The 16,900-nt window shown below is 37.1% G+C and overlaps 1 protein-coding gene across 1 annotated transcript in view; it reads left to right on the top strand.

The window, feature by feature from the left end:
• ALKAL1 (ALK and LTK ligand 1) overlaps positions 1–2,860 on the top strand; it is a 34,962-nt gene extending 32,102 nt beyond the window's left edge. Inside the window, exon 5 of the mRNA XM_058035482.1 lies at positions 2,226–2,860. The gene's annotated coding sequence lies outside the window, so the exon portion shown is untranslated. The remainder of the gene's footprint in view (positions 1–2,225) is intronic.
• Positions 2,861–16,900: the final 14,040 nt, after the last annotated feature.

Here is a 16,900-nt window from a genome sequence, read left to right as displayed (position 1 = left end):
TTACACAGCATTGTCACTGAGTGTAAAAGTAACATCTCCAAGTGACTTGTTTTCTTCTGTTGTTTGAATAATAATAAGATGGTTATAATTTCAAAGATTAATTGTAAATACACACTCTGGTTGTTATTATTAACCACTAAAATGTATAAGTTCAGTGAATTTTATTTATCTAAATTTTTTAAAGATGGTTTCCTTTCACCACCTCCTCCTGACAAATACTGCAAGCTTGGAGCTTGGGGGAGTTGTGTATGTCACTTCTTCCTGCATCAAGACTTCAATTCATACTAATCAAGAATAAGAAAAGAAGAGTAGGATATGAGTCAGTGTTAGCTGATTTGATTTCTCAGTGGAGGTGGGATTCATTTTGGTGGCTGTGCTTTAAAGAATATGGCAATATTTCAGTTCTGAGAAGAAATGACATAATTTCTTTCTCTTCCTTTCTTCTTAACATTTTTCAGTCTCTTTGGCCTCTTGATTTCCAGGTGCTGCAGATGGTTTTGAATATAGCAAGGACAGCAAACTAGAGACTGATTAGGCATCTCTTTACTTTGCCTGTATCTCCTTTTCCTGACTCAAGGAAGGAATCCTTTCCTGAATGTCCTCTTAAAAAAAATTGGAGGGGCAGGGGGGTACTTAAATTCCTGTTTGTTTCTTAGTATCCTCTTTTTAATCTCAGCTTGTTCAAACGTCTCACCACTCTCTTACTTTCTGCAGTTTTACCCTTTTAGTCTCTGTTTTTCCTTTACCTGTATCCATTTACATCTCTGGATTCATGTATCAGAGCTTTCAGAGAGATTTCTGGTGTTCCAAATTTTTTTTTTTTTTTCTTTTAAGAGAATGAGTCAAAGATCTGCCTACATATCCACAGTACAGAAGCATCTATCTCATCCTATTTCCATCTTTAAAACACAAAAGGATCAAAAGTTGCTATGATTTGCAAAGCCAGGTGTTTTAATTTGCCTGCCAAAAATACATTCAAAGACATGAAAAATAGGGAAGAAAGGTTTTAAATGGTAATCATTGCTAGCAGCTCGTGTGCACTGCATTCACTTAAAGTTGTATCTAGGCTGGCTTTCTCTCTATTTTGTTAAAAACAGAGAAAATATTATAGGAAAATGTATACCATGATCTGACTGTTTCCCAGCTGTCTCTGTGCTCCCGCAGCCCATTCCTCCGCTAAGTACAGCGGATAGTTTCCATCATAAATAAGACATCCTCAGATCTTCATGTTTACTCATATCCACTGATTCTTGGAATGGAAACATTTTCTTGAGAAGGGTGAAGAGTGGCAGGAGTTTCTCTCTCTTCCCTGTTAGTAGGGAGTGCAACAAAGAAGTTACATACGTTCATCCCTCAAACACATAACATTTCTAACATAATTCTCTGATTGCTTCTGCTTCATCTTTTGGCACAAGGGATCTGTTTTCCTCACCAACCTCACACTAGAATACAGGGGACATGGCCATAGATCCCGTTGCCTGTAAGAAAATTTGCCTTCACTTTAACGTCTGACAGATCTTGGAGACTCTTGGTTGCCTTGAAGAAGGAGGCTCTCTCACTTGAAGAACTGACAACTATTTTTAAGCCTTTTCCTGCCTGTACTAAAATAGGCTGCCTTTCCCTCATTAAAAAAAAGAGCTGCAGTGCTATTATGCAAATATTTTCCTTCCTCATCTGTAAATATCCTGCTATACAGAGAAGACATGGTCTTTTCCTCCTCGAAATGAACTTTTGCTTGGGGAAAGCCAATAGTCCGCCCGCGGATCTGGTCCCCGGGATGTTTCAGCACCATGGAGAGGCGCCGCACCCCGGGCGGCCGCCGGGGGGGCTCCGGGGCTGGATACCGGGCACACACCGCCCTTACAGCCCTCAGAGGTTTGGGTGGGTTTGTTATCAGTTCCCGAGTCAGATCCCTGCAAATGGAAGCAAAGCATCTACTGAAACCCAGAATGCAGAACTGCACGTGGCTGCGTGCATGGGGAGCTTCCCTGCAAGGTGCAGAAGCCAGACCTCTGTGTGTTAAACCTCTTGGCGCTGACGCTGAGGATTTGTCCCGGCAAAACTCATTAGTGCTCACAGGAGGGCAAGACCCGCTCGCATTTGAAGTTAATCTTATGATTTATGCAATCCAAGGAAAACTGTGGTTTATGAACAGAATTTTGCTAAGCAGTCTGCTTCTCTGTTTTTAAACCAGCTATAAAATGGCATGTCTTTGTCTTTTGCAGACTTTCTACCAAGGAGAGAATTCTGATTTGCCAAGAAAGTGCCTTGAAATCTTCAAAAATGGAGAAGACATCTTTTATCTTTTTGATTTACAATGTTTTGTTACTAGATGCATTTTATTTTCATATATTTGTCCGACATTCCATATTTGTGTGAAACGTTATTTTATTTTGTAAATTTGTTGCCTATAGTTCAGACAAGCCAATTATTTAAATACATTGTATATGAAGAATACTAATGATGTACTGATTAAATGTTATAACCGTATGCAGGGAGTTGGTAAAATTTTGCTGTTTCTCTTGTTCCGTTGTATTGACATCGTTCTGCTCAGGCTCTTACTCTCATTATTTGCACTAACTTGAAATGCAGAAGTCTGTGTAACTGAAATCTGAATAAGCTGTAAGTGGGGAAGTTTTACTTGCCATGGAAGATATTTTATATTATGAAGCTTTGTTAATATATACATATATATTATTGTGCATCAGAAAAAAAATTGCTCAGAAATGCACCTTGCTTTCAGGAACATTTGTATGACTATTCTGGATTTTCATCAGTTACATTTGTACCGGCACTTATGGAAAGAGTTGCAAATAATGTAAATATAAAGACTGGAAAACTGCAATGCAGTTTTGGTGGAATAAAGAACATAAAAATAAACTATTTTACAGGAGGGGTTATTTAAGTATATTAAGAGGTCACTTATTTAATATATATATATTTATTCTACTGGTGAACTTGAAATAATCCTCCACTGAGAACTTCAAACTTGTGAGTTTAACATTTTACAGCACTTCACTTTCATGAGGTAAATTTTTTCAACCATTTATTCTTCAGTTGAATAAGGTGTGAACAAAAATGCATCATGTACCTAGTGTGAACAACATTTGCAAGTATGCAAAGAGGGTAATAAAAAAGTCTAACAGACAAAAAATGCTGTAAAATATAATACCACAAATCCAAGGGAAAAATCAATGAATTTTGTTGGTTATACATAATTCTTAAATATCTGGGAAAACTCCCAGGCACAACTGCTATATATTTTTAATTAAAACCTAATTGTATTGGTTACATTTGCTATCCATTTGCTATCTCATCTCTTCTATTGCAACCTGATGTGATTGCTTTTCAAAGAACCTAGTATCCAGTGGGAGTTTTACAGTCAGATCCAGAGTAATTGACAATACACATTGATTACTATGCTCAAATCACAATTCTTGAAATTAACTGACCATTCAAGATGATCCCTTCAGATTAAATATTATCTCTACCCTTTCCTTCATTGTGGGCTTCATGAGCCCCTTAGCTTCTATGCCCAGCACTTTTCCCACTACAGAATAGCAGGAAAACTTTGCCCTGGGATTCCTCACCAAATAGCAAAGAGTTGCCTTGTTATCCAAAGGGGTTTTCTTCCTTCTTTCGATATGTTCAGTGTATTACTGCACCAAAGCTGTGCAGTGTCCTGTGATGCTCTAAGCAGTCCAACCCCCAACTTTTAGAAGTACTCCATCCAGAGTCCCAGCTAGGAGGTTGTCCTGTCCTCTTTGTGATTAACTGGATTGGTTTTCTAACTTTCTGCAATCATATTCTTCTGGTAAGAGCAAAGTTTTCAAGTCTCCTTCTAATCCATCTTGAAAGTAATACTCATACTGAAAATGCCAGTGCTTTGAATGGTGAGAAGGATATCTTTGGATCTCTGTGGGTAACATACTTCATAGGATTGTTGGCCAAAACACTTCAGTGGGAGGACAAAGAATGAGGCTCAGAACAGACAATCAGTCTCCAAGAAACGCATTTTTCTTTAGTCTCACTTTGATTTTTCCACTCTGGTTTGCTAATTTCTCAGTCTAAAAAAGGTTTCTCCTTTCCTTACTCAAGGAACTGAAAAGAATTCAAGCACTTGTGGGGTTTTCTTCTGAGAATTACTTTTTGTGATATCTCAATTCCAATGAGAAGACCTAATTGGGGTTATTTAATAAAATTTTTGAGCTCAAATCTAATATGCTAAATCAAGAGCTTCACCTTTGAAAAAATAAAGAAATCTTCCTTCTATTGAGTTGAAAAGTGATCAAGTCTCTATCTTAGAGAAGATCCACAGATGTTACAAAGATGCAAAACAGAGATTGGTATGACAAGTTAAAATATTTATGAGGGAAAAAAAGAAATCATGAAATGATTAAAGGGATAAAACCCCATAGTTCTTCTTTCCCAGAAGTCAAATAGCTTAGATTTATTATTTTTTTCTGAAAACAAATTATTCTTTGAGACATTTGTGGCATGGATCCCTTCTTTCAGTTTGGCCCCTTTTTGATGCTCAGCATGCTCTAAGTAGCTGGAAATACATCCAACTTTTTCGAACCACCCATCTACACATTTGTTTGTCACCATCATGATTTTTAGATGCGGGGATGCTAAAGTTAGTGGCAGAAAAACCATGAAGTAGCATAAGACAATCACTTTCCTGTTTAATCTAAAATGTAAGTTGTTAAGATCTGCTAATGGTCCTACATTTTAGGAACCAAGTATAGAGGATGGTTTTTGGAAACACAGTAAAGAAGCAAATGCCTTGGAAGCTGAGAGATGATACACTCAAGTAAATTGCAGTTTTGTCATGTTTTCACATGACCATTTTCTCTTCCAGATTTTCTTCATTTTGTCTTCAGAAATACTTCTGATTATGGCTTTTCCCATTACTGTGTTGTCCTTGCATGCTCAAAATATTTGTCTAATTTTTATCCTGGTGGAAAATATTGGATAGAGACAGAGCCAGCATCTACAGTAGTACCTCAACCCAATTTTTCACCCTGCTAAACTGTTTACCTTTTTCAAACAACTTTATTGCTCCAGACTTCTGAATTACTAAAGAAAACCACTGTCAGCAAATACTGTTGTTGGTGTGACATATTGCAGTTAGAAGGCCAACAGCAATTTAACCTGGATCTGCATCAATGGAGACTACAACCCAAAGTTCAATTTTTTGTCTTCATTGCTGAGACCATCTTAATTTTTTATCACAACACTGTAAAAGTTTTCGTAGTCTGTGCTTTGAGTGCTATTCAAATGCAGGACAGAGACCCTATTCTCATCTCAGAGAGGTTAAAGCCCCAGAGTGAAACAGTGTGAAGAAAGTGTACATGGAAACGAGGAACTGTTCTTGATTGGTGAGGAGGAAAATGACTCCATTGTCAGCTGCCTAAATCACTTGGAGATTTGACAGCAAAGGGCAAGACAGCCAATCAGAGTTTTATAAGGATCTCTTCCTGTGATGAGGACTCTAATTGTGGAGGGGCTTTTCTAAAAAAATTAGAATTACCCAGTGCTGCACATAGGAACCCACATAGGAACCCACATAGGAAATAAGTGATGGTTTGAACACCTTGTAGGTGTCAGAAACTGAAATTTTACCATGGAATGAGGCATTAGTTTTAAAAATGGAAGACACCAAAAATGAGAATAAGCAAAAAATGTGGAAAAGTTTAACTGCAAGATTCACCTTGGACACATGCACTGGTCACCTGTTGTGAAGACCAGCAAAAGTGTTGTGAGAGTAACTGAGATGTAAAGTAACACAATGAATATATGTTCAGATTATATTTAAAATACTTTACTAATGGCTATGTTGGTTTTCATCTGCAGGAGGAAATGGGTAAAGCTGGGACATTAGATAAATAAATACTCTAGGCATAGGAGATGTAGAAATCCTAATTATTTCAACACAACCAAAGAAACCAGCACCTCACAGACATTCTTTTTGTCCCACCTGATCCTTTTTAACCACCATAGGATCTCTAATTCACCTGGGTCAGTAGCTTGCCCTGGTCAGCAGAAATAGAGATGCTGCTTATGGACCTGCCAGAGTCACCCAGCGCAAGAAAGTTTGGCATGAGACTCTGACCTGTGACAACTGATTGGTGCAGAAGACCAGGATGAGTAGCTGCCATGCTGGGAAAGGAAGTATCTGCCTGAAATATGTCCCACTGCTCTCACCATCCCATAATCAGGGGTCACCAGTACTGGACCTGAGCTGGGAAAGATAGCTATGGCGAAGGAAAGGAGAGGTACAAATAAAAGGAGTGAGGGTAGGCAGCACTTAGTACTCTGTAGTATGGGTTTGAACTCCCAAGGCTAATATTTCCTGCTTGTCTACATCCAATTTCTTTTCTCCTCCATCAACCATACAATAGCTGAACTCTCCTCACTGTCTCTATGAATACAAAAACCTTATCCCCTGCTCACAGACAGGTATTAAAAAAATTGAATCAAATATAAGCCATTATCATTAAAAGTCCACCAAAGAAAGAACAGGGTGCAAATAATCTGTGAAGCTTTCATGTAGCTTCACTGTTAGATGATAATTCTTAAATATTTTGACAGACAAATTTATATCATTTTATAGGATGGTTTTTGCTTTTAAACCCAAAGATAAATCTTTTTTGAACCATACTAGAATCACTCTACTATCCATGTAGAGCATTATTAATGTAATTACACTGCACAGTGTAATGAGTGTAATTAATTTAGCTTTGGTTCTCATTTGTCCTTATCACTCTTGTAATTCTATGGAAGTGCAGTAATTCTGACCCTTGCTTTAATAGTTGATTTGCTACTTGCATTTGCTTACTTGCAGTATGAAAAATGTTTGTTCCTTCCTATATTTCTTAAAAAAACGTAGTCCTGTAATTAGAATTGCTGTCCGTTTTTACATTCAATAGGGTAATTTTGACATTTTATACACGAAGCAATCAGTTCAAGGAATAATTACTTATTAATTTACTACAGACAAAACTGTGATCTTTATTTGAAACCTTCACTGATGGTCATGCACTTCTACTTATGAAGCCCATTTTGCAGTAGTCTGTTCTCTGCAATATGAACTCCATTTATGCCTTTTGCCTCCCTTAGAACTCATTCTATAAACAGTAAATAAATTAAATATTTCAAATTTTTATAACTGAAATTTCTTTTGTAGTAGCATTCGCTTCAGTTAGAGCTGAACGATGAATTTATATTTTCATGGAAATATTTCATTTCCATATCTCAGAAAATATTAGCTTGAAGCCCATCATTATATCTGTACATAAAATGCAGTATGACTTTCCTCACAAACATTGCTTCCTGATTATCCAGGTCAAATTTTTTGTTTTCATTGTTTACCTGTCACTCAGTATCTTAAGTTCTGGTAGGAATATATTACAGGTAAGCTTTCATCTCGAATACTCAAAATGACTTGTTATCATCAACAAAACTACTTAAAATTGATCACTTTTTGATTGTGCTTCATTAGAAGGAATTCTACAAAATAGAGGAAATATTTTGCATTTGGTTGTAAGAGAGGTCTAAGAAAGCAAACAAACTGCATCCTTTCCTTTCCTTTCTTTTCCATTTTGAACCCTGCTTCTCCAAATAAATATGTCCCTGCCTTACCATGTTGTCCCTGCTTCAACTGGAAGACATGAGGATCTGTATAATTCACGCATTCCTGAGTGCAACTTTGAGTGCTTGGGTAGTGCTATATTGAAATGCCCCTTTAAGTTTTTGTGTCTCTAAACTTCTGTGAACTTGACCTATTTAGGGCTTTCAACGGGAATAATTTCTCCTCACATGATCTCCACATCCTTACTGCTTACCCATACAGCATCAGTCATTAACTTTTTGGAGCAATTCTGTCTGAAAAGTCTATATGAAGATGCACTCCACAGAAGCTGACTGTGGACAAAAGTCAGGATGATGCTTTGAAAGCATAAAACCCTGAATAATTTCTCCGTCACATTCTGAGAGAGTATTTTAATGGCAGTTTTAAACATTTTTTTTAGGGGAATGAATTATGTTTATTAAATTATGGTAATTAAAAGATGTATTTGTCTAATATGTTAATTCAGCAACTTAAGAGGTCTCTCCCATTCATATATCCTATACTGATGCTTTCAGAAACTGAGGACTGCAAGATGGGGGAAAAGGGTCCTAAATCCTTCATACCTGCTCCTGAAGGATTCCTTCATATTTCCCATACCGTGAGAAAAATCTGTACCTCTGTTACAGGAATTGTACAGCTTTCAGGGCACATTCACCAGGCTCATGGTTTATTTACAGGTGATAACCAGAGACTAAGTATAAAAAGGCTGCTTCTGAACCCTAGAGGTTCTGAGCATTCCCAGTCACACCCAGACCCAGGGTACACAGCAGACTGACACAGCACAAAAACCACCAGTTTATATTTTGTTCTCACCTGAACAACAGGAATGTGTTTTTAAGTTCTTCTGGGGCTGAATTGCTCTTGGTGAGACCGAACTTTGTCAGTTTATTGAGTTATATTGCATTTTTCCAAATGAAATAAGTGTATCCATGATACTGCTTGAATTCTTGCAGCCAGTTCGTACAGTCCCATGGCTGAAAGCTAACACCAAACTGAGTGTCAGAGTTCTGAGGAAACTGCCTTGTTCTCCACTGTCTGATATCCTCAGGCCAGGATGCATAGCAGTTCCTCAAACCCAATGCAAATTCAATACAGAGTGTCAGAGTCATTGTCACTGCTTTGCTTGGAGAAGGCTTTGGATTGAGACTTTTTTCAGTCATTTTTCATTAAGACTCAATGGCATCAATAACAGAGACAATTTGAGATAATTCTCTTTCCAGTTTTAGTTTTCATCCACATCCTATAATAACAAGAAACACTGATCAGGTCACACTTTATCTTTTCATCACAGTACTAATTTTTGGAGAAGCAGCAAAAAATTTGGGGACTTAGCACAATGCAAAGCAGCATATTTCAGGCATTGCTTTTAGTTTATTAGACTAGAATTGAACTAGAATCTTTTTAGACTCAAAGAGATCCTGGAGACCCCACAGCATGGTGAAGACTAATGTGCTTTGCGAGAGAAGTAATCTTTGTTTTCATGTGTATAAATTATTATTGGAAAGAATAGAGATGAATTCCAGACTGGCTTATGTTTGAAAGGAAGGAATGATTGCTAGAACTTCCAAAATTATATTATATGCCTTTAAATTTGTAAACAGAAATGAAATAGATACCAATGGAAAAACTCCTCTGAGTAAGTCAGGAAGGAGGAAAGAAACCTATGAAAAGTGGTCATGCAAATAAAAATAGCTCCTGAAAATGACTAAAGTACAAAATCTAAATAGAAGTCATTCTGGAGGGAGAAATATAGGGCAAATTACACTTCAAAAAAAGAGGGAGTTCAAGATAACATGAAAGAGCAACACAATGAACATGAAGCATGCAAATAGAAAATTTAGAGCGCACTTTTTTCTTATTGGAAAAAAAAAAGCTAAATAAGCAGCACTAAGAGCTTTCAGAGATATCCCAGGCAATGGCAAATTCCCACATGGGAACTGTCAAAAACCTGCTGTCTCAGGTGTAAGCTTAGCAACATGCATCCTCTTTTGGTGAATAAAAAATGAACCTTTGGTTTGCTTTTATTTTACTTTTGCATCATAGAATAATGAACTATCTTATTATTTAATATTAGTAATACATGTGATGGGAGGACAGGGAAGAGCAGAGAAAAAGGTATATGATGTTTTCAGAGGACTCTCTAGTGGACTAGGGAGTGCATACTCCAAGGCTTCTTTCCAGTTGGTGCTTTGCCCAGAATAGAAAACCCTAAACCAGAACCACATTATGTGAAGCTGCTTCAATAAATCTGGCTTAAACAAGTGTTTAAGTTTATTAAGACTTCACTGCCTAAAAGCTGCTTGGAATTATTGCTACAGCTGGGTTATAACATTCTCTCACTGGACCAGTACTCTTTCCTCCATGGAAATCTCATAACTTATGTCTACTTCATCATGATGATTGATAGCTTCGAGCCAAAGGAGGCACATGTACGATAATATTTTTGTCAAGTGGAATTTTTATTTTTAAATTAACATAAGGTCTAATAATAACTGGCAACATGATATTTGCAAAATATCTCAAAGAAGATGAAATCTAGTTAAAACTTCCACTAGAAGAAGCTGTCTGTACAGTAAATCTGTCATTCCTAAATAGAATTCCTGTCAGTTGCTAACTAAAGTAGTGCAATGTAAGAAAAACTCTTGGAGGTGACCTTGAGACTTGACTCACCCTATATACGATTTAGCACTCCAGTGATAAAAGTTAGATTAATTTGTTTTATGTTTTGACATCTAATCATATGGAAGAGGGGAACTGAAGAATGGGGAGAAAATGTTGAGACTTGCATGGGCACAGCAAAACGAGTAACAGCACAGGTTTTAACTAAGATATTCTGATCCCACACGTCTTGGAAAGTGCATTCTGGTTTTAAGCATCACAGTGCTTCTGTGGCTGTAGCCTTTGCTAAGAATTATATAGTCTCTACCTTTTTACCACCTGCCAGAGCAAACTTGAGTATGTAAATAAGCAGAGAAGTGCAGTTTGTTTTAACAGGCTGAGAGTCTGGAGAAACAGATTAGAAGTGGGAGGAGAGCATGTCTATTCACTTCACTGCCTTGCAGTCTATGAGATCCTAACTGACAATGACTATATTAGGAGCCCAACATGAAATAAAGACTGTTCAGATTTTTTCCCCAAGCTGTAGACTCCTTTATCCATCTCACTTTTACTTGCTTTATTGGGTGAATTCAATCAGCTTCTTTTTAAGGCAGTATGAGCTCTTTTCTCACTTTAATAAACTTTGTAATTTCCTCTATCTCACTTTTATTTTACTCTCTATGCTTTATATAATCTGCATTTTGCCTTTGTAGACAGATTGCAAACAGCTGACAGGATGATCTGAAATGAACTGCCAATGACAGCTCATTATTAATTGGGAGAGCTGTTGAAAAGGGGCGTCACATCAACTAATGCTTTTAAAGCTAATTAAATATTTTTGATTTATGATTTGGAACTATGAAGTTGTTGCTGGTAAAAGTCATGTTAAGTAATCAAAAAAAATATAATCATATGGATTATTTGATGTCCAGACTGATTTATAAGACAGGCCTGTTTTAATATTTTAGCAAAACTAAGGCTACACATGTAGAAATATGGAATACAGACCATAAATACAGAATGAAGAATTACTTCCTGAAAACCCTGGGAAGAATTTTAGGTTCATATTAGGTGTACTAAGAAGTTTTTTCCTGAGAGAAAAAAGTGGTGCTACCTTTGTGATATGTTTCATCACAGAGTTTAACTTATCTTTTTACCTCCATATCTGTAGTTTATCTGTACAGCTTCAAGATCTGCTGCACAAGTGGAGAGAGAGCTGGGACAGAATAAAAATGTCTGGGAGCTGGAAAGTATATGTTAGAATGACAGAATTAAAGGGCTCAGCCTGCCTAGTAGATTTTTAAAGGCTACTAAGTAATGAATAGATTTCCATGTTTAATTACTTTCCCAAGAGCAAGGCACAAAGGGACTTCATAAATTTGTATGGAGGGGTACAATAAAGACAAAAAGCTGGAAGCTGCTGTTATGCAGATTTAAATTTAGAATGGCCCTAAATCACTAATGATCTGTGAAAAAAAAAAGTTAATCTATTGAGGTATGTTCAATTCTCTGGGAGCATTAGGAAAGAATTCAAAATGGAATGTTTTCAAAAAAAAAGTACCAGGATAATTCATAAATTATTAGGCTTAGTAAGCAGCTAAACATATTAAGATGTGTTGGCCTGAAACACATAAAAATTTGGATAATCTAATGATCCTTTCTGGCCTTAAAGCCTATGCTTTTTACTTTTCCTGTTTCTTTCTAAATTAGACTTAAGGAGACTGGCAATGGCTGTACTCTATAATTAGGAAGTCCTGTAAAACATTTTAGGCCTACCTTTTCCTGCAAGAAAATGAAGATTTTTTAATGCTGCACTGACAGAATAGAGATAACTTTGATGCACCTGAAGTTTCAGATGCAAAGGTATGTCTGTCAGAAACTTTTTTGTACTTCCAAGATAAATGATAAAAACTATTTTGAATGACAGTTCTCCTCCCTCATTCCCTAAACTACTAAAATTAAGACTGTTTCTTGACAGCTTTTTTCTATACACAGGACAGACAGGAACAAGCCAACTATCCCTGCTATATTACTGAGTCAATAGCTAATGAGGCATCTCAAAGTTTTGGCTTTCCCTCTAAGTGGCTGTGTATGGGGCAGGAGAGCAGACAGAGAGAACTGGTTTTTGTAACTTAACTTTTTCTGAAATTGACAGAACACAGTGAATGTTTCTTTTTAGTTTAAAAATATTTAAGACACTTGCATACTTTCCCAGCATCACTCTTACACTGTACTCACTAACTGTGAGTAGTTATGCGAGTCCTGGATAACTGCTGGACAGAGAAATGGAAAAGACAATGTCTCTCCAGGGTGATACAAACTGCAAACCACCCAGGAATTCTTGCTGTACTGTGACATTAAATTATCTGAGGATGAAAACCAGGCTATGACTAAAAATTCCTATTCAATTTTTTTGTAAAAAATATTGGTGCCTAGTATTTAAAAAGAATTTTCTGGTATTTGTTTTTTATTGGCCTGACTTCCCCTCATGTGATTTACCTTAAAAAAGAAATGTACAACAGTCTTCAGCCTGACTGGTCACTATTGAAGAGGGTCAGCAGCAGCATTAAAATATTGCCAATGAATAGCAATGAAGATGGTTTTTTGTACACTGAATTTATTTCAGTCACCATCATGTTGGTAACTGTTTCTGATGTCTAGTTCAAAAATAGAGAAATAAGGGAGTCCTGCTAGCACTATTTACTTTGGCTGTCATGGAATAGGCTATGCATCTTCTTCCATGCTGAAAAACCTCAACATAAAGGTCTGCTAATGTCTAGAACAGTTCCCACAGTCTTGGCTTGTGATGAAAGCAACATTCTCTCTGTGTCCTTCATGGCTTGCTTCCCATTTGGCCAAATCTGAGTCCCTGCATGCCAGAGATCCACACCATATGTCCTTTGTATATCTGAATGATGACAAGGATCAGCTGATATAAAACATGAGGAAAGGCATGAAGGCCGTGTTTGCAGGAGGCTGGTGGCTGCAGGGGGCAGATGTGCACTAGCTCACATCAGCAGCGTGTGTCTTCAAAGAGCACGGAGCCCGGTGGTGTGGGGGAGAAGAACATCACATCAGATCGTGTGTGTGCCATCTGGCACTCAGCAGCACTTGTCCACAGTGCTCAGACAGACCTGCTCTGAGGCTGTAACACATGTGTTGTGACCCTTTGACCCTGTGGATGGTTGAATAGATCCTCACTTAGGAAAATGTTTTACTCTGCAGCACAGATGTGATTTGAAAACCAATTACTTTGGCGACACAGATAAATCCAGTGGTTTGGAGCATCAGGGTTGCTGCACTGTCTTATGAAGACAATGTCAGAACACTGCAAGAACAGGTAAACAGTCAAAAATAATAGCATAGAGTGGTTCTTAGCACATCATTTAGCAACCTCATGGGCAATGTATGAATTGTTCCACACACCTCTTTTGGTAATGTGCGTGGAACTTCTGTTTCTCTGCTGTACTCTGTCCTGTTATGTGTAACTATTAAGCAGAACCCTCTGAGAACACCACACAGTGACAATCTCATGTAAAAACCACAACTGGCTTTTTGCTACCCATGGTTCATGCGATGCAAATTCCTAACTTCCTCAGAATAGATCAATGAAATCCTACTGAGCTGCTAGAAAGAATATGTAATACCTCAATTGAAGTTTTGGGTTTGCTCAGTTATTCCCCCTTATTTTCTTTCTTTTGGTGTGACTAGGCAATGCTAAATATTCTATCTGCTGTTTCCAAATGAAATTCTGTTGTCAGGCACTACTTGTGTTTCAAAGTAGTTTGAATGTATCTGGAGAGTTCAGATTGTTTTTCTGCTGTATCTTTGCACAGGTGGAAAGATTAGTGTCTGCTTTTAAAATGGTAAGGAATTTTAGGAAATTATTTTGTACAGTAAACAGAACTTCTCACCCTGAGGGCATAAAATGTCATTCAAAATGAATACGGTAAATCTGAAAAAAAACCATCACACATATAAGATAATGGTTTATCTTTAATTTTCCATCCCTTCTATGAATGTATATCCATCAGTCATTTTCTTTGTTTGTTGTCTTTGTAATACCAACTATCAAGAACAGTAAAATAATACAGTTCAGCAATTTTAGTAGTGGTCTTTGAAGAATAAGCTCTGTTTGCTACTGAAAGCAAAGTTAAGGACTGTAAAAGACAGTTGAAATTGCAACTGTACCAGGTAAAAGGAGTATTGCCTGAAAAGTTGGGAGATAATTGCCCTGAGTTTGCTTCTCTTTTTCTGTATTTATGTCTTTTTGCTTATACTATCACAGAGATGATATGTGGGCACATATGCTAAAAAAGACACACTTGCTTCATTTTCACTAAAGAGGATGCAATGAGCTTTTCCAAAGGGAGTGAATATAAATATCTGAGTACATTCTGCTAAGACAAATTTTTCTTCTGGCCTTTTCTTTCAGTTTTTTTCAGCTTTCCTGTTTTTCTGCTTGTTCTGTATCCTTTCTTTAGGATATTTACTTTGTTTCTCTTCTCTTATGCAGATGAATATATCACTACAAATGTATTGCACAGGAAGTGTTACCATGTCAGAAGCTGAGCTGTGCTAAAACAGGCCTTAGAATTATTGACAGGGAGGTATAAAAGACCAAGGACCTCTGTTTGACATTTTCCAACATCATATTTTCCTTTCTTTACTGCTTTCTTCAGAAGATGTCTTGGAGCTACAGTAGATGGTGAAGTTCTGTAAAAAGAAAATATTATTAAAACCATTGAGTTATTCAGCTGTGTCCAAAATATTTAACATTTAAATGAGCATTTTTTTTCAAAATGGCAAATGAGGTAAAACATAAAAACTAAAGGAACATCATTATCCAACGTTGTTTTCATTTTGTAGTGATTTCTGTAGAATTATTTCTCAATTAATACAGTGGTAGCTTTACTGCTTGAATTTTTAAATGCTAATGGAACAAATATTTAAGAAAAGCATATTGTGGGCAACACTTCTGCTATCAGAAAATGTGTACCATGTCTAAAAACCAAGTCCACCCGTATTTGATTTTGCTCTCAGAAAAATCTATTCTCATCAAGAAAATCTTGCAGAGGTTATATCTGTCTGCTGCACCTGATCTGGCTGGAGGATTTGAGGTGAATATGAGCCTGTGGTCTGAGGGTTACTCAAGCCTAGGTGATTAGAGCCTTAAAGGGTAAATGTAATTAGTATATTTATGATTTAAAGACAGATGGTGCGCAGCTGAGCCAAGGGACATTGGAAAAACACAGCTGGCAGGCAATGTCTCACTTTACTTTGGTTAATAAGATATTTAAGACTGCACATGCTATGGCAGAGCTCTCTTTGATTATATAAGAAACATAGAAGACAGAGAAGGTTAAGCTTTTCCATCTAGTGGACTGATTTCTCAGCTGTCTCCACAGAAGCCTGGAGATAGATGCCCTGCTTCCTTCCCTGGCCCAAGTTCTCTTCCTAACCCAGTTCCCCCAGTTCCTTTCCCCAATTTACATCAGAAATTGGAGCTAAAGAGTGATTGCACTTGCATTCCCTTGCCTAAGGGCAGGATGAGGGGATCACAGGCCTTTCTGTAAGATATTGATCTCTCAGAAATTTATTTTATTTTCTAAGCCACCTCATGTAGTGTTATGTTACTGAATCTGAGCAGCAGTGGTTTTTTACTTGCAGGTCACTGCTACGGATCTCCTGCAAACTCACTGTCATATTGTGGCATTCATATTCTCTGAAAAAATTCCTTTGCCCAGGGTTTTTCTCTTGGGAAGTGGAAAGGCAGTGAGAGAGGCCTCAGAGAAAAGGAAAACAACTTTTGTCTCATTTGCTTCTCCTGTGTTGTGCTCATGTGGAATGTGTTTGGAGATTGTTTACCCACAGGTTATTTTTTCATTAGTCTCTGGTGTGAGTTTATTTTGACTCATTGGCCAATCTGTGTTGATACTCTGGAAAGAGTCACAAGTTTTCATTATTATTTTTTTAGCACTCATTAAGTATCTTTTCTGTATTCTTTAGTATAGTATAGTATTCTTTAATATAATATATTATTATAAAGTAATAAATTAGCCTTCTGATAATATGGAGTCAGATGTGCCATTCTCTCCCCTCATGGGTAGACCTGCATTTACAATATCATATTTACCTTACAATGCGGATCAATTCAATTCCTGTTGTCAAGTTCAGTAGCCAAATCTCTGGAACCAGATATGTGAGTAGATTTTGGCCAGCTTGATAAGATGTTGGAATTGTATTTGTATCCATAAATATTTATATTTTATTAAGCTTACTGGCTAAAATAAAACAACCTGTGCTCCAAGCGTTTAACCACTGCGATGAGAGAAATATGACAGTAGTGTAGTCATGGCAAAATGCCAGTGGAAATTAAGGTATTATATTGTGTTTGAGTATACACTGCTGGAAGGCCACCAGTTGGTTAGAGGGCTGGTGTTAAAGTCACAGAATAATGTGTTTGTATCACTTCAGCACACCTATGGCTAAGGATTATTAAAATCAAATAAGAATTAATACATCAGCTGAGACTGTGACAGAGATTCAAAAAAACATTGATAAAGCTTTAGTTAAAGTGATTACTCACTCCTCGAAAGTTTGCTGACTTTGGTGTGTTTTCAAGCCTATGACTGGAATAGCAAAATGTTCATATACTTCCATGTATGA

The sequence above is a fragment of the Melospiza georgiana genome, chromosome 1, assembly GCF_028018845.1.
Source record: "Melospiza georgiana isolate bMelGeo1 chromosome 1, bMelGeo1.pri, whole genome shotgun sequence".
NCBI classification, from domain to species: domain Eukaryota; kingdom Metazoa; phylum Chordata; class Aves; order Passeriformes; family Passerellidae; genus Melospiza; species Melospiza georgiana.
The sequence above is the reverse complement of the archived record's forward strand: the minus strand, read 5'-3'. Positions and strand labels throughout refer to the sequence as shown.